A 26,573-nucleotide genomic window follows, 5' to 3' on the forward strand; every position below is an offset into this window, starting at 1 on the left:
AAAAGTGAGTGTGGTAATTATCGAGGCATTAGTCTGGTCTCTGTAGGTAGTAAATTACTTAGCAATATGATACTTTTTAGACTGAGAGAAGCCGTAGACAAAGTTTTAAGAGAAGAACAGTGCAGTTTTAGAAAAGGTAGAGGATGTGCCGACCAAATTTTCACCCTTTGGCTAATAATTGAGTGCCTGAGTTGTCAAACACCTTTGGTCCTCAGTTTTATAGATTATGAGCATGCGTTCGATTCTGTCGATAGAAGAGCAGCTTTAGTAAAGGTTTTACCCCTGCATGGTATACCAGACAAATACATTAAAGTGATTATTTCTATGTACGAGAATAACACTGCTGCGGTTAAGGTAGCAAATAATGTTAGCAGCTGGGTTTGTACTAAATCAGGAGTTAAGCAGGGTTATGTTCTATCCCCCTTTATATGGATTATTTTGATGGACTTTGTCTTAAGGAGCACAGGAAAGGCAATGGGTTACCAAGGAATCAAATGGGGAGGAAGAAGTCTCCTAGTCTTTTATCGTGCTGATGACTGATGGATCCTAGAGGAAAGTATGACAAAAACGAGTGAAGTGTCGGAAACTTTGAGTGTTCAGAGAGCAAAAATAGGTTTGAACATTAATGCTAAAAAGACTAAGTCACTAAGGCTAGGAATAAGTGAAGATGAAAAGGTGACGTTGGATAATGAAAAGATTGATTCTTGGTAGTATTATTAGTAAAGATGGTGGGAGCAGTGAAGATGTTAAAAGTAAAATAGCCAAGGCTCAGGGTCTTTTTTCAAAGTTAAAAAAAGTTTGGAAGAATTGGAAGATAAGTATGCAAACCAAGACTAGAATATTAGAAGCTACAGTGATGACAGTGGTCAAATATGGTATTGAAGTATGGGCGCCCAGAAAAGCGGATGAAGATTTGCTAGATGTTTACCAGAGAAATTGCTTAAGGATTTTTCTGGGTACCCGGCTGACTAACCGTATTTCAAATAATAGGCTATACGAAAAATGTGGTTGAATACCGCTCTCTGGGGCTATAATGAAAGAAAGATTGAGGTGGCTGGGGCACGTTGTGCGGATGACAGATTGACGAAGATTGATCTTTTCGGCCAACCGTCTGGGGCTAGGCGGAAAGCAGGTCGTCCTCGTCTGGGGTGGGAGGACGTCATAAAGAAGGATTTAAAGGAGATGGGAACTTCGTGGGCGGGTGTAAAAAGGGAAGCTTTAAATAGATTGGGATGGAGAAGGAGCGTGCGTAGCTGTGTTGGCCTCAAGCGCCTGGGCGCTGCGGTGAGTTGTTAGTAGTAGTAGTAGTAGTTTTCCTTACTTATTTTTCATTACCAGTTCTTTGAAATGTTTTGTAGATTTCGTTTCATTTTAAATAGATGGCATCGTACAATAAAATTTATTTTACTGAACAACAGCTTGAATCTGAATCACAATAAAAATTCATGAAATTCTAGTAACATTTTTTTGTAGGCTATTATAAATTTGATTCTTATTTAGGCTATTGATAGTTCAGTATTTTTTATATATATATACGAGATTCTTACCTTGTACGAACAACCTCATTTGTTTCAAAACTCAACAATTTAGGCAAACTTCTCTTTAATTCTGCTTTTCTAGGCCTATCTAACTGCTTAGAAAAGAAATCAAGCTCTGTTCAGTTTGAAATTATTGTGACTGCATTGATGGGTAAATATTTGATTTTAATTTCTTGGTCAACCTGCATGAGACTCTAGGCAGGCATGCCTTTCCAAAAACTAACACACAAGTGCTTGTTCAATAAGAGAGTCATACTTAGTCTCACCATTTACCTGTGCCATTTAAATATTTTTGCCTCTCAATTACCTGGAATATCTGTCTTCTACAATTATCTATGTCTTGATACCTACTGCAAAATATTTCACTTTCAATTCAAAATCAACAGTCCTGGGAAGGTATTTTGAAGTATCAACCTCCACTCCTTCTCCCTCCTTCAGTTTTTTCTGATTCTTTGCAAGAGATACCAGGGTGCCAAACTGGACAAGTATATTCAAGATGTCAATGAACAAAAGATGTGTAAATCCTTAAGGATTAGGAAAGGGGACCCTAAATTTATTTAGGAGCTTAAGGAAGGCAATAGATAGGCTACATTAGTTCTATGGATGATATCTTTAACATCAATTCAATTCAATTTATTCAAATAAAAACATAACACAAACATTAATAACAATAAAGATCCTAGAAGATAACTTGTTAAGGACCAAGAGAAAAAAAAAATTAAAGTAACACTGAAAAAGAAAAAAAAAATAGAAGAATAAAACATAGCTAAGTAGAGCAAATTTGTTAAAAATGGAAATATTAAATTATACCATCAAGTTTTGTTACATTTTTATACAACTTGCAGAAACTTGTGGCTAGTTCAACACTGGAGGGAATTTTGTTCCATTGAATAATAGATTTGTAAATGGGAGATTGCTGGGCAGCACTAGAAACGCATTTAAGAATTTTAAAGGCTCTATTGGATGAACGGAGACAATGGGCTTCCGAATTATTAATATTATAATAGGTTAGGAGTTGAGGTGGAAGATTATTGTGGAAAGCAGAGTAAGCAAGCGATAAATTTAGTTTTTGTATGATTTGATCAAGTGGAGCTATGCCAAAATCTGAATACAAATCACGAGTTGGATATAGACGGGGAAGCCGAAAAACTGCTTTAATGACGCGGTTTTGGGCAAATTTGAGTTTTTTAATGAAGGACCGTTTTGTATTTCCCCAAACTGATCCGCAATAAGAAAGGTAAGGAAAAATAAAGGAATAATAGAGGGTAACTAGGATGTCAGGAGGAAGAAAATAATTCACACGGTTAATCATAGCTACTTGTCTCAAAATTATTGCTGTTATGTAAGAAATATGATTAGAGAATGACAAGCATGAGTCAATAAATACACCAAGAAACTTGGCAACCTCCACTTGTGGGATGATGTCGGAGGAGTACCTGAGACCAAGAGCAGGTTGAATAATGTCTTTGTTGTAGGGGGTTCTGAATAACACTATTTGACTTTTTTTGCTATTAATGGTCATGTTATTCGTAAGGCACCACGCCTGGACTCTGTTCAGAAGGACTTGGGCAGAGGTTACTGCCAATGGTAGATTGGTGCCAGTGATGAAGAAGTTGCTGTCATCAGCAAATAATACAGGATACACTGAAGGGCCCAGGTCTATAACAAGATCATTGATATACAGGAGAAATAAAATAGGGCCCAGAACGGAGCCTTGCGGGACACCCCTCCGAACAGGTAAGGGCTGAGAGGATACTCCACCCAGGCTCACACTCTGTACCCTTCCAGATAGATAAGAATCAAACCAAGAGAGGGGAACACCACGAATACCGTAACTATTTAATTTACTTATTAAAATACTATGATCGACCATGTCAAAGGCCTTAGAAAAATCTAAAAATAAGCCCAATACATTTTTTTTTTTAAGGTCAAGTTGTGAGCGTATGAACTGCGTGGTGTCAATTAGAGCATGAGAAGTTGAAAATTTTGGCCTAAAGCCATATTGGTGAGGAGAAATCAAGGAAACGGAATGCTGACTGTCAAACAGAAAGGGAGACAGACGTCTGAAGATGATTCTCTCGAGCACTTTGGATATAACAGGAAGAATTGAGATTGGACGATAATTACTTATCTCAGTTGGCTCGCCCTTTTTAAGAACTGGAATAACAATGGCTGACTTAAGTAAATCAGGGAAAACTCCGTGGGTTAAAGATAGGTTGGCAATATGCTTGATGGGCTCGTAGACAAAAGGAGATATGGTCTTCAGGAGCTTATTACTTAATCCAAGACAGTCAGGAGTAAAACTATTAGGGAGAGAACCGATGATTTGAAGTACCTCATTGCTATCAGTTGGGTAGAAAAACATGGATCTAAAATTGAAGCAAGGGAATACAGCCTGTGAGGAGGAGCGGGAGTCAGTATGAGGAACATTCAAAAAATAATTATTAAATGCATCAGGTGCATGTAAAGGGTCAATTAATCTACCATTTGTGTCTTTAAGGCGAATAGGTATAGACTTTGATTTTCTATTTTTTGAAAGTATATCATTAATGGTGGACCATATCTTTTTCAGATTTCCTTTGCAATTGAGAATTTTTGTATAATAATAATTTTTCGTCGCTTCACGGATGAGTTTAGTGTATAAGTTTTTATAATGTTTATAATTAGATAGGTCAATATCACTACGGGTCTTACAGGCTAACTTATATAATTTGTTTTTACGATATGAGGAGACAATGAGGCTATGTGACATCCAGGGGCAAATAGGGATATTTTTCCGGTTAGGTTTACGAATAGGAAAAGTTGAATGGATAATCTCACTTAGCCTTTGCGCAAAACCATTTGTGGCAGAATTTACCTCGTGACAATTTAAGACATCGGACCAGTCAGTGGTTCTTAGGCAATCGATGAAATGGTTTATATTTGCAGAACTGTAGTTTCGAGTAGGTGTTGGGATATTAATTCTAGACCGTAGAGGTAGTGGTTGCGAAGGTAGAGACAAGTAAATAGGAAAATGGTCTAACAGATCCGAAAATATTATATTTGAGGACAGGTCATTTCCCAGGGAAGTGGATACAAAAATGTTGTCAATTAATGTTGAAGTTGATCTCACAGGATTGACTCTACTGGAAAAAAATTGTAGGTAGAAGACCACTCGCGGTTACCGATCCAAAAAAAGTGTCAGATTCAATATTTTTACCAACAATGAGTAGGTTGCAATTAAAGTCCCCAAGAACTATTGCCTTTTTATGGGGTAGGTTAATAAAATTAGAAAAATCATCAAACAGATTACAAAAACATGAGGTCGGAAATGGAGGAGGTTTATAAAATAAGGAGAGTAATCGAAAATATCAAGGTATTTACAACTAGCATTTGTTAAGGTACCAGGGGGGCTGCTTATAGGGTTGGCATGCTGATTATCATCTATATCGGGATAATTAAAAACAATGTTATTGGAAAGGGATAAATTAGTTAAAAACGAAAAGTCACACATTAAATAGTCGTCAGGAGTTCTGATTGTGACTCAATCAGCCTATGTTGGCTTAAAACACTCTCAATTTGAATTTCTGCTTCGGAAACTATGGTCTCACCAAAGTGAGTTTTTGCCAAATTCTTCAGAATAATGCATTTCAACTGATTGGGTAACTCTAATTGGGAGATGAGCATAGAGGTAACTGTAAAGCTGGCTAATTTAAAGTACACGTTTGATTCATCTTCCAAAGCATTTGGAGAAACTGTGTGAAATCTGTGGGGAGTAATTCCAGGTAGCTTTGTCGGTTTTGATGTCTTTCCTTGCGTAGGATTTTCCGAAAGGGGGTTCTTCAGGTTTTTTTGGGGGGCACTTGCTATCAAGGGGAACCATGCATTAGTTTTGTCTTGGATGAGATTATTCTGAAAACTTTCAACACTAGGGGAAGCATTGGGAACTCTTGGTGTCCTGGGGGCTGCTGGTTGCCTGGGGCCTGTTGGTGGTTCAGGGGCTGTTGGTTGCCTGAGGCCTGTTGGGGGACAGGGGACTCTTGGTGTCCTTGGGACTTGCATTGCTACAAAAGGGATTGGAAGTTGTTGCTCTTTTGCTATTCTTAGTATCCCTGCCCTTTGTTTATATTTGGGACAGCTTCCTTTATCTAGGGACTGGTGTTTGCCCTTACAATTAGTACATATTGGGTCAAATTGACAGTTTGACTCATTATGGTCCTTGCCAAGGCAAATCTTACAAATGTTGGAATCCTCTCTACAGTATTTATCTGAGTGACCAAACTTTAGACATTTAATACACTGTAATGGCTTTTCTTTGTAAGCCTTGAATGATTTTTTTTGAGCAAAGAGGAACATTCTGTCAATATTAAATTGACCTTGAAGCTCAAACAACACAGTTTTAAAGTTTATGGTTTCAGTGGTTTCGCGACCAAAGGTATGGAAACTAGAGACCGGACTGCATTCACCTTTTTCATTCATCAATGCTTCCATCAGGTCCGAGTTTAGAAATGATATAGGGATATTGTAGAGCACTATCTTTGTTTTTATTGGGCTTGGGGACCACAGGTGGGCTGTGACAACAACATTTTCAACGCTTTTTAGCTCCATTACCTTTTTCACTGATGTGGGATCGTTCAAAAGGATATCTAGGGATCCTGATTTGTTTATATTCATACTAAAGTTGCAACAAATGGTCTTGAAGAGGAAAATTCACAACTTAGGTAGATCACGGTTGTTAAACAAGCAATTATCAGATTGGGGAACTAGTTGAATAATTACCGGGAAATCGGCTGGATCTCTTGAAGAGTTGTTCGTGGTATCGGTTAGATGTATTATTGCTCAATCTGGTGGACTTTTTGTTCTCTGTCTTCTACGCTTAGCCGAGTTTACTATCTTAAAGCTTTCTTCATCTTTTTCAGTATCAGTTGTTGAGGGGGATGGACATTGGGTGGTATCCATGTTTAGGGTATGAATACTCTTCAGAGAGGTCGCTGGTACATTCGCAGCTTTAGGGGGTTCTAGCAAGGGCTTTTGAAGATGGTTGAAATGGTGACTTACTCATATCCCTATCAGGAGGTTGTTTTGGAGGCTCCTTTTTTCCAAACATTTGAGCTATTCAAACTCACGAATTCAAACACTAATTAGAAATTGTTTCACAATAAGTTCAAAATAATCAACAATAACGAAGAAAAGTACCAGTAATCTGGTTTAATGTCTACTATTCAGTTGCCAAAAAATTAAATATTCACTATTTTAACAAAGTTAAATAGATTAATGGGTCACCTTAAGTCAAAGAATCCACAAGTCTTATCCAAGACAGGAATTATTCACGGTTTATTCACAGGTTAGGTTGCAAAATTGCAGGTATCCAGATTATAAATAATTCACAAGAGAAGTCTTATCAAAAACTTGAATTAATTACATTTTTGTTCACAGGTTCGGTTGCAAAATTACATGAATCACAGGAGAAGTGTCTCCTCTGAACTCTCAATCAAGAACATGGATACCTCACTTTAAATTTGAAGAAATTGTGATGCCAAGTTATTTAAATGAGGACATAGAAATTTCAGGAGGGATAGGATTAAGAAAACAAGGCAAGGATTTGAGGAAAAAAAAAATCACCATTATCATGGACATATAAGGGCCTGTCATGTCTAAGTCCAAGGTGTCATCTCCAATTTCTAAAGGATACTCATAGGGATGCTTATTAAATTTCTGAAGCAAGTTTCAACAACCACTAGGTCATCAACAAATTTCCATTTGTCAGGAAATTCCTTTGTGAAAGGAGGGGACCTAGGAGAGTACCTTGGGGTATGCCATTGCAGAAAGGGAGATGATTTGAAGAATGATTCTGGTATTTGACAACCTGTGATGTATTGGTTAAAAAGGAGGCAACCAATTTCACCAGTAAGGAATCAATATTGAAATTGCTGACAAGTTTCTCAACTAAAATATTGTGGTTAAAAGGTCATTTGCTTTCTAAAGGTCAATGGAAATTAAATTTAGCCAGGAATTAGGCTTTTCAAGGATTTTCTAAATGTGGTTGATAAGAGAAACAAGATAGTGGGAAGTAGAAATGGATTTTAGGTTCCTGAATTGCCTCAGGTCAGTAAGCAGTAGAAGTTTTTCCTTTAACCAATCTGGAAGCATGAGCACCCATAGGCTGAATTCCAAGGAGGGGGCTTACCTGGTCTAATTGACACTTTTAATGCTATATTTTAGAAATTTCAAAACAAAAATAAGCAAACATCATTCAGCCAGGAGGAGGCTTGGTGCTCCTGTCTGCAAGGAATCCTTCATAAAGTTTTGAGAAAATAGGAGTAAGAGTAACAGGACAAATGCCTTAAAAATCAGGTTTTCCATTTTTCTTTTTCAAAGTGGTTACAAAACCCTGTTTCCAAATTGTTGTAATTCACCCAGACTCAGTAATCTTGTTAAACAGGACATACAAGGGCTTTCAAAGGAATTTACTGAAGACACTAATAAGAGGAAACTACTGTTGCTTCTAGTTCTTGCTGCTGCTCATCTTCTAACCCCATATTTCTTTGTTCTCCTTGTTGCATATATTCTTGCCATACATTTTCTTTGTTCTTCACTTTCATTTCTGACTGTAATTTTTGCTACCACTTATCTTTTAACTGCACATTTCTTTGGTCTTTACTTTTGTTTTTGACTTGTTTTAATTATCATTTTTGCAAGTATTCTATCCCCATATTTCTTTGTTCTTTATTTTCATTTATCATTACTTCAGACATTTTTTCATTGCCCTTTGCCTTAGCTGCTCAGGTTTGTCTTGTCACATTTGATGGTCTAGGTTGTTCATTTTCACCCATTGTGAATTTACATTTTGCAGTTCATCCTCTTGATCTTGTCTCATTTGAGGGTCCAGTTTGTTCATTTTGAGTTATTGTTTATTTTACATTTTTGTCTTCTAGATATTATAAAACTGCTGAAAACACCTTTTGTAAATAGATTTGTTACACCTGGTATTTTATACTTACCTGTGTTTCTTGTGTGATTTTGCATGTTTCACAGATGCTAAGGAAAATAAAACCACTCTGGGGGAAGAAATGATGTATTTATGCTCTTGAAATGTGCTCATAAATATTACATCACTTGTATCTATTTTTTTTTTCCAAAAGGTTCTTGATGGATATTGTCAAACTCGTGACATATCTAGACCATTTTTTCAGGCCAGAAAATCCCAGGATGCCAATTAAAAAAAAAATGGAGCCATTCTTGAGAAAAAAAATCATGCATACACATACATACATGAATAAATATACAATTATTGCTTGTTTAGAGAGATAGGACATACATATTTGATTATATAATCATATATTAGCATAACCATCATGTTATTCTTTAGTTTCAAGTTGTGATGCATCAAATCAGCAATTTCAATTGAATTAAGAAATTCTATAATAAATTCAATTCCTCCTTCCTGTTAATGCATTAAAGGATCATCCATTAGTTTTATATTTAGCTGGGGAGGCTTGAGGAAGGGGGGGGGTGATTCACCCTCCCCCTGCTTTTTGTGTGGTTGTATGTCATTTATTTTAGCCTGGTCAAGGTCCCAGATGCTCAATTCAGAGACAGTCTACGTTGTCTTTTTCTTCTCCTGGAAAGACTTTTTGCATTTTTAAACTTTGTGGTAGAGAAATGGCTGATTTTGTTGCTGCTCAGCTTCATTTGCAGATGCCAAACACCTAATTCATGCATAAATACAATAGTCATTTTGTTTCATCATTAATTTCATTTATAATAATTTCGTTTTTCAATAGAGTTGTTTAACCTAAACCAGGTTTAAAGGGACTGGACTGGTAGCAACTCACGTGTAAAAACCTGCTTATAGTCACACATGATTTGTTTCTGTCTGGTTGTTCAGATCTAGCCCCTGCTTTTTGCAAAGTCATACAAGTTGTTTATTTTGGCCTCATCCAGTTCCCAGGTGCTCAGTTCAGTCAGAGACAGTCTAAGTTGCATTTTCTTCTCCTGAAAGGACTTGAACTTTCAAATTTCTTGGTAGAAAAATGGCTGACTTTGGCACTGTTCAGCCTCAGTTGTAGACACCAAACACTAAGTTTGCATTCAAATAGAATAGATTCGTTTTATTTTATTGTTCATATAATTAAAGCAACATCACCACTGCTTATTGCAATCAATTTATTGATCTAATCTATTTACTTCATTATTGTTCTTGTTGTGCTATGTCACCACACAACCCTGCCTAAATCCTTAATCAATACAATATCGGCTAGTAACCTCATTTCCAACCACAAACGCTTTTGGCTTTTAATGGTGATTTGTGTTATGTTTAACCCCTGCTCTTTACACTAGAGTGCAAGTTTTTTCCTCTGATGCAAAATAAGAATTATTAGAATTAAGCTAAATAGATGTTACAGAAGTACAGTCCCATGACCTGGAGTTCCTCCTTCTGTCAAATTATTCAGTTTTTTAAGCTGTGTCCTCCAGATTTTGTGTCCAACCATTTTTTTTAACCCTAGGAAAAAAGGTGGTTGGATCCTGGTTTTTTACTAACAGTAATATTTGCCAAAATTTATTTTAGTCCATGGTTTATTTGAGTAGGATGAAATCCTTTGGGTAAGCATCAGGCCAGAAGTACTCCCCTGTTCCTTAAGATTGTTGATGAAGAGCAATTATCCAGCTGTTGTTGACCAGTGGTGATTTTGTTTTTTCTGAGCATCCAAATGTTGGATTTTTTTTAGCTATTGATGTCATCAATCTTAAGATGGATTCCATTTGCTTTTCTCTTAATGTTCAGCATACAGTCAAAATACTAACTCCTGATGAAACGCCTTTATATTATTCTAACTAATATGAATAGTTTTTTGTCCCCCCCCCCCTTGGTTCTGTTCCATTTGGGTGGGAGTCATCATCTTTCCTTCATTTTGTCTCCCTCTTCAAATTTCAAGCATTTTTTATTAATCATCAATGGCTCTTACCCTACACCCCCCCCACTTCACAATTTTGGTCCTCTTTCTTCTGTACATGGATGAATACCAAAGATTGGTCCAATATTTACAATGTATGAAGTCTTGATGAAAAAATTGTATCTCCACAAAAAAGCTAAATGATAAATTTTTAATTTTTTCACAAAAAAGACTTAAAGAGTCTTCTAGTGATAAACCCTGCATTTATCAACCCATAAAACGCTAATTAGGAAGAAATCAAAACGTAAATATAAACTGGGCAAAGCTAATAAACTAAGAAACATACTAATAAAAAACTCGTAAATCAGCTCAATCCTACTACAGAAGTAATGCCAATATATATATTTTCGGCTTATATTTTTTGGCCTATTTTTTTTCCTTGACTGGATGTCAAAATTAGATGCACCTGGCCCCCTTCTGAAAGGGGGTCAATCCTGGGGGATGTAGCACATCCCTCCAATGATGAAGAAGCTAGCCATGATGATAGCACAGTTGCAATGATGCTGTTGATGTCATCTCTCCTGGTAAGAGTAGGCAATCTGATCCCAATGATGGTTTCCAGCTAGTTGAAAGCAGAAACTCTACAAGCCAGAAGGGCTGAGATTAAACCTTAAAACCAGCCACAAAATCCCCCCTTCTGAAACCCCTTGTACATTTCACTCCTATTAACAATTCACAACTAAAGAAATTCTGAAGATAAGGATGCATCTTTACAAATTATTAAAATGCAATTTTGTTGCAAACATCAAAAGGGACAGAGTCCTAGATGTTTCGTTACTGGACACTAAAGATATCAAAAAAGCCCTAGAAATCATCTGCATCAATAACATATGTGTTGCAGCTAGTCTAAAATCATCACTAACAACAGATAAACAACAAAAAATTGTGATATATAATGTCCCCTCTGAAATACCAATAGCAGACCTTAAAGAAGGCCTAATGAATGCTAAAGGTGAAGTAATGAATGCCAGTGTTAGAGGCCCACCAACTTGGTAAACCATTTGAAACTGGACTTCTTCTGAGTAAATGTGTCCTGTTTATTTTGCCTATCTCAACATTGGTGGAAAAAATATTCCTATTTGGCCAACCAAAACCTTTTAGATTTTGCCAAGAAAAGCCAATGCAGTGCACTAAATGCATGAAGCTAGGTCATGTCTCCAAAAACTGCAAGTCCCCAAAAGCCCTGTGTACTTTCTGTCTTGAAGAGCACTCACACCCATCCTGCAGCTCTGAGCCCAAATGTGCCAATTGCAAAGGAAACAATAATTCATTCAACAAAAAAGCTTGCCTGGAAAGAAAACCTATAAAACATGAAAATTGCCTGGAAAGAAAACCTATCTGTTGGAATAGTTGCAAAATCATACAGCACTATTCTCAAGGAAAACATTCCCACTTTAAGGAATAGCACTAAGACTACACCAAGGAATTGGGCCTCTAGTAGGGGAGACCAGGGCATTATGGACACTTGGGTAATATGGACACCCCATTCATATGCACTCCTGGTGACTTGATTAAAATGCATTATAGCCAAAAATAGGTGGCATTAGTGGTAGAAACACGTAGTTAATGGCTTCTGTTGCTTGAATTACACATTCATTCCTGAGATTATAAATTTGCAATTTTCAAAGGCAAAGTAAATTTCTTGGTTTTTACTGTATTAAGATTGTCAGCAAGTAGTATTTAGTTACAGATAGTGTTTCAGCTAAGTTTAAGAGAGTGCTACTCAAGCTACGAATTGGATAACTACAATTTGAAATGGCACTTCATGGAGTGAACATGTTTTAAGTTTTTTATTGTAACTGATTTAGGGGGAATATGGACACCAATGACCAGGGTAATATGGACAAGGGTGTCCATGATGCCCCACTTGCTGGAAATTCTGCTCCACACCCAGATTATAATAGCTTGTTCCGTTTCAGATGGCAAGAACTTATCTAAGAAAGTCAACCAGGGGTTTAACAGATGGGCAGACAATTAAAGAAGCTTTGATAATGATTCGAAATGGTGTTTCCAAAAAGAAAACGTCAATGCAACTCAACATTCCTAGAGCAAGCCTGATAAGATGGGTAGAACTGTGGAAGGAAGTGCTGTTAAATGAACTTGAGAGTAAGGAACCAGAGGCATTTCAAGCTGATAGAGGCACTAAAAAAATATTAAGTGCAATCAAAGAAAAGAATCTAACTGATTATCTTACAAAAGCTAGCAAGCTGCACTACGGACTCAGCCCCAAACAATGTCGTACTCTGGCCTATCAGTTTGCAAAACAGAACAAGAAAAAGATTCCGGACAGCTGGGAAAATAAAAAAATTGCAGGTGCAGATTGGTTTACTTCATTCCTGAAGAGAAACCAGGTGTGTCTATCCGTGCTCCTCAGGCTACAAGCTTTGCTTGGGCAACAGTGTTCAATCAAGCAACAGTCAATGAGTTTTTTGACAACTACTCAGCTGTGTTAGAGAAAGAGAAATTTGAAGCCCATGCTATATGGAATGTTGATGAAACTGGCCTTACGACTGTGCAGAAACCTAAGAAAGTGTTGGCTCCAAAAGGTGTTAAGCAATCTGGTCAACTTACATCAGCCAAGAGGGGTGAACTTGTAACAGTATATTGTGCTGTTAGCACTACAGGTCTTGCAATTCCCCCCTTTATGTTCTCTTCCCATGTTCACTTCAAAGAACGCATGGTCTCTGGTGCCCCTACTGGCACAAAAGGTGCTGCTTATGTAAGCGGGTGGATGACCATTGAAAACTTTGTTGAATTTCTAAAACACTTTCAAAAGCACACACGATGCAGTCTTGTTTCAAAGGTCCTATTGATCATAGACAACTATTTGAGCCACATTAGTCCAGAATCACTGGAATATGCTAAATCGAACGGAATTGTAATTCTTACGTTCCCACCCAATACAAGTCACAAGCTTCAGCCCCTTGATAGATCTGTTTTTGGACCACTGAAAGCTCACTACAATGGAGCTGCTGATGCATGGATGCTTAACCACCCTGGTCAGCTTATCAAGATTGATAATATTGCAGAACTGCTTGGCAGTGCTTTTCCACAGGCTTTCACGCCACAGAATATTCACTCTGGCTTTAGAGTTTCTGGATTTTATCCCTTCAACCGTTACATTTTTACCAATTCCGAATTCTTGAGCTCCTATGTCTCTGATTGTGCAGAACCAGCTTCTCCGAGTTTTAATATTCCTGAAGACAATTATCTGTCTCAACCAAGCACATCTTCTAATGCATGTTTTGAAGTACCAGAAGAAGCACCTGTACCCCTAAATGTCTCTCTGGAACAGATTTCCCCTCACCCTAAATCCAGTGCCAGAAAAAATACTACCAACCGCAAAAGGATCTAAAGCATTGTAGCCACCAATACACCTGTAAAAAACCAACTGATGAAAGACTTTGCTGAATGATCAGAAAAGGCCAAAGAAAATAAAAAAGTGAGAAGTAACAAGGCAAAAGTTACCAAGAAAAAGGGGAAAAAAGCCTTGAGTTTTGACAACATAAATAGTAGTCAGGATGAAATGGAAGAAGAATTCCACCTAAGTGGCTCTGATGATGAAAGCATGCATGCAGAGATTGTGGAAGACGTCGACTATGAAGATGTGAAAAATGGCGACTACGTCCTTGTCTTTGGGGGAAAAATAGGGGAAATTCCCATCTACTCAATCGGCGAGATCGTTTCTCAGGAGGAAGACGAGTATGAGATACTCTATTTGAAGAGACATTTGCCATTCATGAAGTTCAAGTGGACGGATCAGGTTTTTACATTCGATAGAGCCAGCATAAAAATGATCATAGGGCCTCCATCCTTTACTGGCAGCACTATGCGACAAGCAGAACAGCTTGTCCTTCGAGTGAACTTGTCCCAATTTGACATCAAGTAGTTATGATTTTTATATGTAGTTTTTATATGTATTCAAAACATTTTTAATGTACATGAAAGAAATATTCAGTTATCTACTCTTCTATTTCTGATTTTAACAACCCAGGGTATAATGGACATCAGTGTCCAAATTACCCATACCAAGTGTCCATTATACCTTGGTATTCCAGGTACATGGACACTTTTGTCACTTTTCGTTTGATCACTTCCCATGACAATCTGGTAAGAGGTACAAGTTTGTTATGAATAGGTCAAATAAAGCTAGTATACTGAAGTTAATGTTGGTAGAATCAGATGTGCAAAATAGAGTCTTACTGAAAAGTTATTTGCAATCCTGTGAAAAAGTGTCCACAATGCCCCGGTCTCCCCTGCATTAGCACACCACAACAAAGATCCTCTACAAGTAGTATGGCATCTTCATTGACTAGCTCTAAATCACTTCTGGCTGATTTAAATTTCACCCCTTCAGGAGTAAGCTACAAAGCTAGTAAATCTAAATTTAAGGCTCAAGAAATGAACTTTGTTTCTTTACCATATGTAATGCCCACTTCTGCAACATCTGCACATGCTCATATTTCATTATCTAAGCTGATCCAGTACTTGATCTCAGTCACCTTTATTTCCCAAACAGGCATTTCTCAGCATCTTAAGGCCACCATTCTGGGAGAAATAGCTGTACCTTATTTCTCAAATCATTTGTTGAAGAAACAGAGTGTGATATTATTAGTATCCTCAACCAATTTGAGGCTCTCCATTATCTCACAGAAAAGAATGACTAGTGATATGTCTGTCCCTTTTAAGATACTTCAGTGGAACTGTGGTAAGACACACTATATTAACTAATGTTAATATAGTGTGTCTCCAAGGAACAAATTTAAATAGACTAAAAAAGATTATCCTACCTGGATATTTAAGTGCTTTCGTAAAGACGGATTCAAATAGAAAGAGTGGTGGTGTAGCAATTTTTGTAGATGATATTATTACTCATTTCTCTTTGCCTTCAATTTGCTATGACTTTGAAATGGATGTGATTGGAGCATCTGTCAAGTTAAGTTCTGGAAAACATATCAACATTGAATCCTTTTATAGCCCACAAGGTGAAACAGATATCCTTAATATTGTTGAGAAAGAAACAATTTGAGGCAATACCCTTAGTATAGGTGATTTTAATGCTTACAGCACATTATGGGAAGTAACAACTTATGGAAATAAAGCTGGAAAAGTGTAGAGCAGCTTCTGGTAAATGATACAAGTTCTTTTTACACCATTTGATTTAAAGACCCAATTTGACATTTGTAGTAATAATTGCTCCACTATTGATCTCTAGATTGGTCTCACAAGTCCTTATGCAAAGATACATATTACAAAGGTCTCTAAACTACAAACAGATCATATAGCTGTTCTCACTTTGAAAAGCAAAACACAATATGTGTCACAAATCCCAAACCAAATCTGCTGGGGGAATTTTGCTTAATTAGATTCATGTACTGCCACTTGTACAACTTATTTTGTGTGGTACCTAACGACTGCGCCAGTTATGCCGGGGGAATTTTATTGGTTCGTGAATTTCATGGTTGTCGGCCCTGTACCACTTGTGACCGTGTCACTTGTGCCATCAAGGATTTAAGCTGTATTATTAAGGATCGTGCCAACTGCGCCGTTATAGAATTGCTCCACTTGTGCCGCTTAGGTTTTGCCTTGAGCCGCTGAGTTGATATAAACTTGTGCCGCTAAAGATTGCGCCACTCGTAATAGGGGGAAAGGAATGAGTATGATAAAGGGGTGGAAAAATGACCGCGCCACTCCCTATGGGAGAAAATAAAATAGATTGAATAATAAATTTGACTTTCCTTGTGAGGTGATTAATTAGGCTGGAGGGGCCATCAATAAATGAGCGTAACCATTCTTCGTAGGGTTATCAGATTCCCTGGGAACGTTTCCGATGGAGACAATTGAACTAGTTATCTACTATGCGGTGAGATACAGGCATATAATAAGAACAAATACAAATAGAAAAGTAATGGATTTATTGAAACTTACGTTTCAGGTATGCAACAATGTATGTATATGAGCAGGACTTCACTTCAATTGATGACAATAGAGGCAAAGTAATCATAATAATAATAATCATAATAATGACAATAATAATAATAATGACGTGAAAAACACTTTTCATCACTATATATCGTAAGTCCTGATTCTGTACCGTGAGAGCTATTTCATGATTGGCCCAACTCCTGTGGAGGGCCCGCTACTTTGTCATCATGCTTAAAAAGTCAAATCGTCGTAGACACTGCCTGTCCAATAATTTGTTCTCAATATTTTGATGATCAAGCATTCATATTCCTACGAATACTTGAAACTTCCTGTGAAACTTTGAATCTCATGATTTTTTATTACCAAGTATTTTTACGAAATTCAAAACCGTCTTCCTTGATTAGTGCTGTAATTCGACCGGTAGCTTTTCAACACTTTATATCTGTAAAATAACACGTCTGAAATTCTGCGAAGCATTTATTTTGGAAGTATCCTTATAAGGAAAGAATTTTATTTTTTTTGTATTTTAAATATATCATATATTACTCACGGTAAATATTACCCTTCTCATTATTTAATGAAGACCCGTTATTAGAAGTTGCTTGCCCTTTGGTTTTTGAAATATTCGCGATTTATTTACTATTTGTCCTACATAATTTTAATTGACATTGTATTATTTAATACTTTTATTTAAGCTTAATCAGCAGTGCTTAAAAATTTTCTCTATTACTTTTCTTATTTTAATATGTATCCTTTTTTAATGTTCTTCCACCGGACTAAGATTATCTATGGTTACAGCCTACGCTGTTATTTTGTAGTAGCTAGGCTGTACAAAACATTCTTTGTGTTTTTTTTTGTTGGGTTTAGAGTTTAGAATCTTCTTTTAATTTTCTTGCTATTATTTTTATTGGCGTCTCTTTTTGTTTGGTGTGTTTTAATTCGTTTTAGAAATAACATACTACCCAGGAATTTACAGTTCTCGGATTCGGCATTAAATACAATATTTTTATAACTTTGAATTTCTGATAAAGGGCGATGTATGCCTTTATATTTTGCACCTTGTGGATTTTTTTCTAGATTATAGCATATTTTGGGGGCCCTGCATTTATCAAGGAGTAGAAGATCCGTATGCGTGGGTTCCTCAGAGTAGAAGAATGTGATATTGAGGTTCCTTTATAGGTATTTCATTAATAGATGTAAACGACCAAGTTGCTTCACGCTTCTCTTCCTATGTTTTCTTTTGAATTCCCCTTTATCCAGACGATATTTAGGGGTATTCGCGAGTGCTAATCCATACTTATAAGTGTGGGGTGCATACCCTTTAAGATTATAGGTTAAATCCCATTCTTTCGCATGTATCTGATTTCCTTTTTCTTCAACCACCAACATAGCTGCCGAATATATAATGTTTTCCTTCGCATTCGTTATTGTGATAAATTCAGTATCGATTATTGCCTTACGGATAGGCTTTGATTCTGTTGCCATGATCTGAAAATGATCAGTTCATACTTAGACGTTTTGTACTGGTAATTTTCGTTTTTGAGGTATCACCTGCCCTTCCTTCGTAAATTTCTACTCCTCTGGAAGTAGAGGGTTTATTTTCTACGTCCTCGCTTTGAGTTTTTAATTCGGGAGACTTGAAAGACTCTTGACAACTCTGAGAGGAATCAAAAGTTTTTGCGGGGTTCCGCCATTGTTTAAATGCCATGTTTTCAGGGGGATGGGGTATTTTTGCACTAGTGTTTCCCTCCATGAAGTCCATTGTTTAGGTTTGACCTTGTACAGAGTTATATCATGATATTGTCCTTGCTGGTCATCCTTGGGAGTTCGATTCCAAGGCAACGTAATTTGCCTCGTTTTTATGGGGAAATTTATTAAATCCATAGCTTCTCGCATATTTGTTTTAATTGAGTGTTTGGGAGGAGTTTTCTTCACGATAGTACCCGGAATTTCAACAACTCTGTTCAAGTCCCTCCGCAGTGACAAGTATTTATCTAATGGTGTTCGAGGGGAAACCGATTCCTTTGGAAATCTTTTGGGGGGACAAAGGGTCAAAATTCTATCGGGAAAAAATTGGTTTTTCGGAGATATCATATAATCTAATTCTCCTGCTCTCTCTGATGATGAGCTTTCTGGACTTTTTGGCGGTTTTACTCTCGCTTGTACTTTGGATTTTCTTTCGGGAATAACTAGATTTTTCATAGCTAAAAATTCTTCAAAGTTTTCCTCATCCCTATCATTCTCGAAATAGTCTTGCTTGAAATTAAAGGGTTTTAGTTGTGCCAATCTTGATTTTGGGGGCTCGTCTTCCGCGTCTGACGAATCGGTAGACGAGGGACGCGATACCCATCTTTTCGAAAATTTTGCTCCTTTTTTTCGGCTAACATGTGCTATGTAAGTTCTTTCATTGTAGGGGTTCTGTATTTTAGAAGTATAATTGTGATTGTACATATTTATTACTTTACAAGGTCCAGAATATATTCTGGATAATTTCTGGCCCTCCACCTTTGCCTCAATTCTTAGTCCAACGTAAACTCCCATTTTAAAATCTATGTTTTCTTTAACTTTCGGTTAATTTCTTATCTCTTGGCTTATTTAAATTTTTACAACTCTTGCCTATAAGTTTTTCTCATCCTATTTATGAACTCTTGTTTGTAATCCTCCGTGTCATTATAATATTGTCGGGACTCAACAATGTCATGATACGGTATTCTGAAGTCGCGACCAAATAACAAATAAAAAGGATTTTCTTTGGTTGTTTCTGAATAAGCAGTATTGATTATGTTAGTTAAATAAGGTAAGAATTGATCCCAGTCGTTCCTGTTGTCTTTTTTGTAAATGCTTAATAAATTAGAAAATATTTTAGTCCTTTTTTTTATTTTACCAATAGCTTGTAGATAGTAAGGGGACGTCACCAATTTCTCTATGTTAAGAAAACTCATTAAGTCTTTTGTTACCTTAGAAACAAAATTACTTCCGTTATCGCTTATAACCTTGTTTAGAATGCCAAACTTTAAAAATAATTTCGCTAACGCCTTACTCGTGGCGTACGTGCCTTAATTCTTTAATGTTTTTGCAAAAGTATATCCGAAAATGTGATCTATAACAGAAAAAATACAAGTATGGCCCCTGTTGGAAACAGGTAAGCCTCCACTGGTTCCATATAAATCAAATGAGACAATATCAAAGGGAGACCTCGATACTGGGACTCTTCCCATGGGGGGGGGGGTTAGGATAGGCTTGGGTTTTTTTTCATAAGTTACACGCTTCGCATGTACTTACAAATTCTTTAAGTTTTGTTTATGCCGACGGCGCATAAAAATATTTTTTTAATTTATGGAAAGTTTTCGTTATTCGTAAATGTCCACCTATATCTGAATGAAAATATTTAATGGCGGGTATTATTAAGTTTTGGGGTAATACAGGTATTATTGAAGTTTGGTTTCTATTTGCTTCAGCATTCACAATTCCACATAATATTTCTTCATCAAGATCATAGTAAAAATTTTCTATTTCTTTTCTAAGAGTTTTGAATTTATCTGGTAACGCATCATCATTTACCAAACAATTAATAACTGCTAAACACATTTTGTCCTTTTCTTGATTTATTTTCATATTCTCTGAAGACAAGGGACAATAACTATTCTTATTTTCTTTTACTGTGTCTTTAACTTTGTTTTTTGCAATCATCTTTACGCTAAGTATTCGTAGAGTTGATTTCATTCTCCTTGGTTTCCGACGGCGTCCTCGGTTTCTCGGTTTCAGAAAATAAACATTGCTTTTCATCTCTGACGGAGTATTTTCTGGGAATCTACTCAAAAAGTCACAAGCTGCATTTTGTTTGCCTTTTAAATATTCAAATTCATAATCTAGATCTTGGATTTTTCATAATCCATTTAGCTAGAATTCCCCTGGGGTTTTTAAATGTGCGCAAGTACTGCAAGCTTTTATGGTCTGATCGTAGCATAAATTTTCTACAGATTTAAGAGTGTTTAAATTTTTTCAAGTGGAGGATTATAGATAATAATTCTAGGTTTGTGGCGGAATAGGTACTTTCGCCTTTTGATAAAGTTCTAGTCGAATAGAATATACCTTTTTCTATTTTTTTTTATTAGAAGGTCCTTGTAAAGGATCAGGGTTTCCTACCGGGATTATTTGCGAAAGAATAGCGCCAATGCCCTTCGAACTTGCATCAGTTGTAACTACGAATTGTCCATTCTTGAAATCAGGCAACGATAATATTGGTTCCGAAGTGAGTGCCTTTTTGAGACGGTTTAGGGACGTTTGAGCTTCTTGGAACCAGGTAACATTTTGGTAGTTCCCTTTAGTTAACTCCTTGAGGGGTTTCGCAATTTGGGCGTAATTGCAAACGAATTTTCTAAAGTAAGCAGTAAGACCTAGAATTCCTCTTAATTCTTTCATAGTTTGAGGGGGTTTGAGGTTTTCAACACATTTTATTTTGTCTTTGTCTGGAGATATCTCTCCTTGCGTCACCACTACTCCTAAAATTTAATTTTAGGTCGGAATACAATTATTTTTTTAGATCTGCATTTTAATTTTCCCTCTCTGAATTTCCCGAACACTCTAGCAATTGTTTCTAAGTGCTGTTCAGAATTTGCTCCTACACATAGTGCTTCGTCAACAAAATGATGATATTCTTTAATCCTCCTAATAGATGCAATAAGGGTCTACATAGCGCGCTGGAACTTGTCTTAAGTCCAAAAGGTACTCTTAAGTATTCATAGAAACCGCATTCAGTTGTAGAAAATGCAGTTTTATGGACATCTTTTTTGGCTATTTTCACTTGGTGGTAGCCTTGGGTAAGATCCAAAGAAGTAAAAATTTTGTTTTTGCTTGAGATAGAGTCAAGGATTTCATCTATTCTTGGTCTGGGAAATTTATCACTAAATACTTGTTTGTTAAGGGCTCTATAATCTACTGCAAGTCTCAGGTCACTATTCTTTTTTGGGAGCAAGCTCATTCGCGCTTAACACGGACTAATGCAGGGGCGTATACTCTCATTTTTTCTAGTTCATGAACTTTATTTTTCAAACACCCTTTGTGCTCATACGGTAAACTATATGGCTTTTTCGTGACAGGATTTCCGGTTGTTAGAATTGAATGTTTTTTTTTTAGGTTTAGAGTTTAGAATCTTCTTTTAATTTTCTTGCTATTGTTTCTATAGGCGTCTCTTGCTTTGGTGTGTTTTCATTCGTTTTAGAAATAATTTACTACCCAGGGATTTGTATTCCTCAGATTCAGGGGCGAGATAAAAATTCCCCCGGCAGAACTGTCGGAAAACTTGGAGGAAAACATGCGAACTAGTTATGCTACAAACTTCTTAATTTAAATTTAAATCATTGAATACAGACTGATAAGAAAAAGTGTATAGGCCTATAACCGCTAAGCTATTATAGGAAACCTTTTTAGAATATATCATAAGAGATAGCAGTCTCCCCCAAAAAGGTTAAGTGCAAAAAAATTATTTTGAGTTATTCAAACGCAAAAATGTCAGAAGAATTAAGCGAACTATTAATTGCGCAAAAGTTGGTCACGAAAAATGTAGAAATAACAAAATCTATTCCGCAATATGATGGACAAACAGATATCGACGAATTAAATATCCAATTGGCCCAATTTGTAGAATTAACAAAAACAGAGCTAAAAACGTTAGTCGGTATGCTCCTCCTAAGATTAAGAGGGCAAGCTTTAACCTTCCTAAAGCTAATTGAAAATACTCTAGAAGATGATGTCAATTTGCCAATAAATACGGTAGAAAAATTTTTAATGGCATTTAAGGATAGATTTATCAAAACTACTTCAACAAATAAATTAAAACATGGAACGGTATGCTTAGACCATACACAGAGTTTAAGAGAATATCTTCACAATATACGGATTTCAATAAAAGCAAAATTCGGAAAAGGTTCAGGAGCATTGTATGAAAAAATCATACTACAAGCCTTTTTGCAAGGGCTACCCCGAAAATTATAAAGAATAGTAATATCCAAAAATATTAAGACATTGGATCTTGCAGTTCCGAACGTGAGACGAATGATTGAAATTGACACGATTGTAGCAAACCACAGAAAAACAAAATTAAACAATCTAGGTGAATCGACATAAAGACTAGCCTCCCTTGAAGGTTAGGCCTCTCCAAATTCCTTTTCAATGGATAATTCCCCAGTGCCACAAAGAAATAGAACCGAAAGAACCAACTAAGCAAAAAACAGCATGTTTTCAGCCGATTAAACAAATCAATTATGGAAACAGTTCCACAATTGTAAGATGTTATAAGTGTAATCGACCTGGGCATATCGCGAGAGAGTGCCGCTTTAGGATTAGAGACATAACGGCACCAAGGAACGCCGTCGGTAATACGCAAAATTATGTCAGCCATTTGTTCGGGAGAACAAATTTTAGCGCCAGTGGTGCCCAAGGTTATAGGCAGGGAAGATTGCAAACACCTGTACCTCACAATACGTAACAACAGAATTTGTCTAATCCTCCACCAAATACATAGAATAATTATCGACTCGAAAATCCAAGTTCTCGTCAAAGCCAATAAGGTGCAAGGATGGTATATAGAAATCCCAAAAAGTTGCCGACGAGAAATGCAAATTTTTTAAGCCAACGGCATTTACAGTCGACACCAGCAACCGGCAATGTCGCAAGAAATCCAAACTACCATAATAATACATGGCAAAATCAGCTAACAAATGTAAATCAATTAGCTAGAGATTTCATGGACATATCTGAATCTCTATTGCAGACACCGACGTATGAAATAAATCCCCAAGGAAATGTTTCAGGCCCTTCAAAAGAATAAACCGGAACCAGAGGGTGCACATAAAATTTTAAGAATTTAACCTAATGGTATTACCATCTTTTAGTAATATTAATAATAAAATATCTATATTCAATGATTTTACTATGGCGAATGCTTACTTTAAGGACGTAATTGACTCTGGTGCCACGGTTAATATCATAAACTCATGCGTATTTAATATTACCTCCGCATATTAGGCGACAGAGGAATTTTAATAATCCCAATTTAACTAGTGGAACAGGGTATAAATTGGATACAAAAGGTTCAATTAGCCTAGACGTAAAAAGGGATAATATAATTTTCTGACAAACTTTATAATAAGCGAAAATTTTCCGTATGAAGCCATCATCGGCGTAATTTTTTAAGGTCTAATAGAGTATTATTAGACGTAGCGAACGAAAGGTTTGTGTACCCGGCAAATACCCCTTCCCCTACCTTAAGAAATTGTAACAGAAGTTACGAAGAGAATATAACAGTAAATAAACTTTATGGCAGTATGGTGTCACAATCTCTTGAACCACTTATCTAGGTTCAAAGAGGATGTGGAATAATCAAAAATTTTTTTTATTATTCTGAGAGACATTGCAGAACTGAAGTAAATTCAAATGAAGACTAGGTTGAATCTGCAAAAATAAAAATTGGAGATATGCGACGATATAGGTCGAATGAAATCAAGGAAATAGTGGAATTATGGAAAAAAGTAGGGAACCCCAATGCGGTTCAGGCGCAGCCAATGTTATTGGCGGATAGCGCCAGTCTAAATTTAATAGACGATGAAAATAAAGAAAAATATTATGGATTCGCAATACGGAAAACAAAAGTCCCTCCCAAAACAATGCAAATAATTCAAATATTACAGATGATCGAACAAGTAGATAGCAAATCCGAAATATGGTTCGCAAACTCTTCGAATGAAATTCCTGAAAGTGTGTTATGCAAGGAACAGATTATATCTTACGACAAACGAGAAGGTTTTATTTGGGTAATTAATAACCACGAAAATGATACAATTACAATAAAAAAGGGAACATGTCTAGTTCAGATCCAAGTTATCTCGGAGAATGATTTAGATACGTGGGAAAATTCCAGAAGAAACCTAGTTAACGGCATTAAAACCTCAATTAACAAATATCCTCTAACTAAATCCCAATTCTCAAACAAATTTAATATTGATAATATTACGGACTTGGAACTCAAAAAAATTATGCGAATTATTATGTAATTTTAAAGATGTGTTTTCCGCATCCGAAGATGACATCGGACTGATAACGTTTTATGAACATTCAATCCTACCGACCGCGCCAGTTCTGCCGGGGGAATTTTGCTTAATTAGATTCATGTACCGCCACTTGTACCGCTTATTTTGTGTGGTACCTACCGACTGTGCCAGTTCTGCTGAGGGAATTGTTTTGGTTCGTGAATTTCAATAGTTGTCGGCCCTGTACCACTTGTGACGGCGTCATTTGTACCATTAAGGATTTAAACTGTATTATTAAAGATTGCGCCAACTGCGCCGTTATAGAATTGCTCTACTTGTGCCGCTTAGGTTTTGCCTTGAACTGCTGAGTTGATATAAACTTGTTCCGCTAAAGATTGCGCCACTCGTAATAGGGGGAAAGGAATGAGTATTATGAAGGGGTAGAAAAATGACCGTGCCACTCCCTATGGGAGAAAATAAAATAGATTAAATAATAAATTTGACTTTCCTTGTGAGGTGATTAACTAGGCTGGGGGGTCGTCAATCCTTTAGCGTAATCATTCTTCGTAGGGTTATCAGATTCCCTGGGAACGTTTCCGATGGAGACGATTGAACTAGTTATCTACTATGCGGTGAGATACAGGCATATAATAAGAACAAAAACAAATTGAAAAGTAATGGATTTATTGAAACTTACGTTTCATATATGCAACAATGTATATATATGAACAAGGCTTCACTTCAATTGATGACAATAGAGGCAAAGAAATCATAATAAGGATAATCATAATAAGGACAATAATAATAATAATAATGACGCGAAAAACACTTTTCATCACTATATATCGTAAGTCCTGATTTTGTGCCATGGGAGCTATTTTACGATTGGCCCAACTCCTGTGGAGTGTCCGCTAGTTTGTCATTATGTTTACAAACTAAAATCATTATGCTAACTGACCGTCCAATAATTCATTTTCAACATTTTGATGATCAGACATTCATATTCCCATGATAACTTGAAACTTCCTGTGAAACTTTGTATCTCGTGATTTTTTATTGCCAAGTATTTTCGCGAAATTCAAAACCGTCTTCCTTGATTAGTGCCTTAATTCGACCGGTAGCTTTTCCACACTTCACATTTGTAAAACAAAACGTCCGGGATGCTGCGAGGCATTTATATCGGAAGCATCCTTAGAAGGAAACAATTTTTTTTTATGTATTTTAAATATATCACATATTACTCACGGTACACAAAGTATAATAACAAAAAAGCAAATTGGTCAGTTTTCCAAGATATACTAGCATCTGAAAATTACTCATAGCTGTATAACGAGTTGGACATAAATGAAAAGGCTAAAAAATTATCATCATATTTGATCGCTGCTGCAGCTGCTGCTATGACAAAATATAGTAAGAAGAAAAGGTTGAATCTCAAGAAGCTGCCTAAGACATGGTGGAATGAAGACTGTGAATCAGCAAAACAAACTAGGAAAACAAAAACAGAAAACATTTCCAGAGACACCCTGTCCTATCACACATCTGTGTATAAACATGTTATAGCAAAGCTTAAAACAATATGCAGAAAATAAAAAAAAGACATTATGGGAAAGCTTTTTCTACCAGATAGACTCCCAAAGTGGTGCAACTAAAATCCACCAATATATTAGCAAACTCAATGGCTATAATAAATCTATTGATCATAGGAAATATTGATATATGTATCAATAGCAGGTACATTCTTAGTGACGGTGAAAAAACTAAAGTGATTGCAGAGCAATATAAAAAAGAAATCATAAGACAGACCCCTAGACGACCTTCCTTTTGTATTCTGCCAAAATCCTGCTTACATAAACTTTTCCTTGAAAAACCTTTCCTTTTTGAAGAGATGGAGCAGGCAATTGACCTTAGCAACCAGAGGTCTACTCCTGGAAATGATGACATACATATAAAGTGGATTACACAAGCTTCAGAGATATTTAGATCTTTACTTCTGCACATTTATAATCATATATTGACCCATCATAAAATCCCCAGATCATGGAAAATAGCTATTGTTAACCCCATCCTTAAGCCTAACCAGCTGTCAAACAATATTAAATCTTACAGACCAATTTCAGTGCTAACAGCACTAGGTAAAATACTGGTGTGAA

At 36.4% G+C, this 26,573-nt stretch overlaps 1 protein-coding gene across 1 annotated transcript in view; it reads left to right on the forward strand.

Annotated features, from left to right (window-relative positions):
• Positions 1-1,418: 1,418 nt before the first annotated feature.
• The window catches only part of exd (PBX homeobox extradenticle), a 68,385-nt gene continuing 43,230 nt past the window's right edge, over positions 1,419-26,573 (forward strand). Inside the window, exon 1 of the mRNA XM_089104680.1 lies at positions 1,419-1,469. The gene's annotated coding sequence lies outside the window, so the exon portion shown is untranslated. The remainder of the gene's footprint in view (positions 1,470-26,573) is intronic.

Source organism: Artemia sp. Qi Xiang Cuo, chromosome 18, assembly GCF_049724085.1.
Source record: "Artemia sp. Qi Xiang Cuo chromosome 18, ASM4972408v1, whole genome shotgun sequence".
Classification (NCBI taxonomy): Eukaryota; Metazoa; Arthropoda; class Branchiopoda; order Anostraca; family Artemiidae; genus Artemia; species Artemia sp. Qi Xiang Cuo.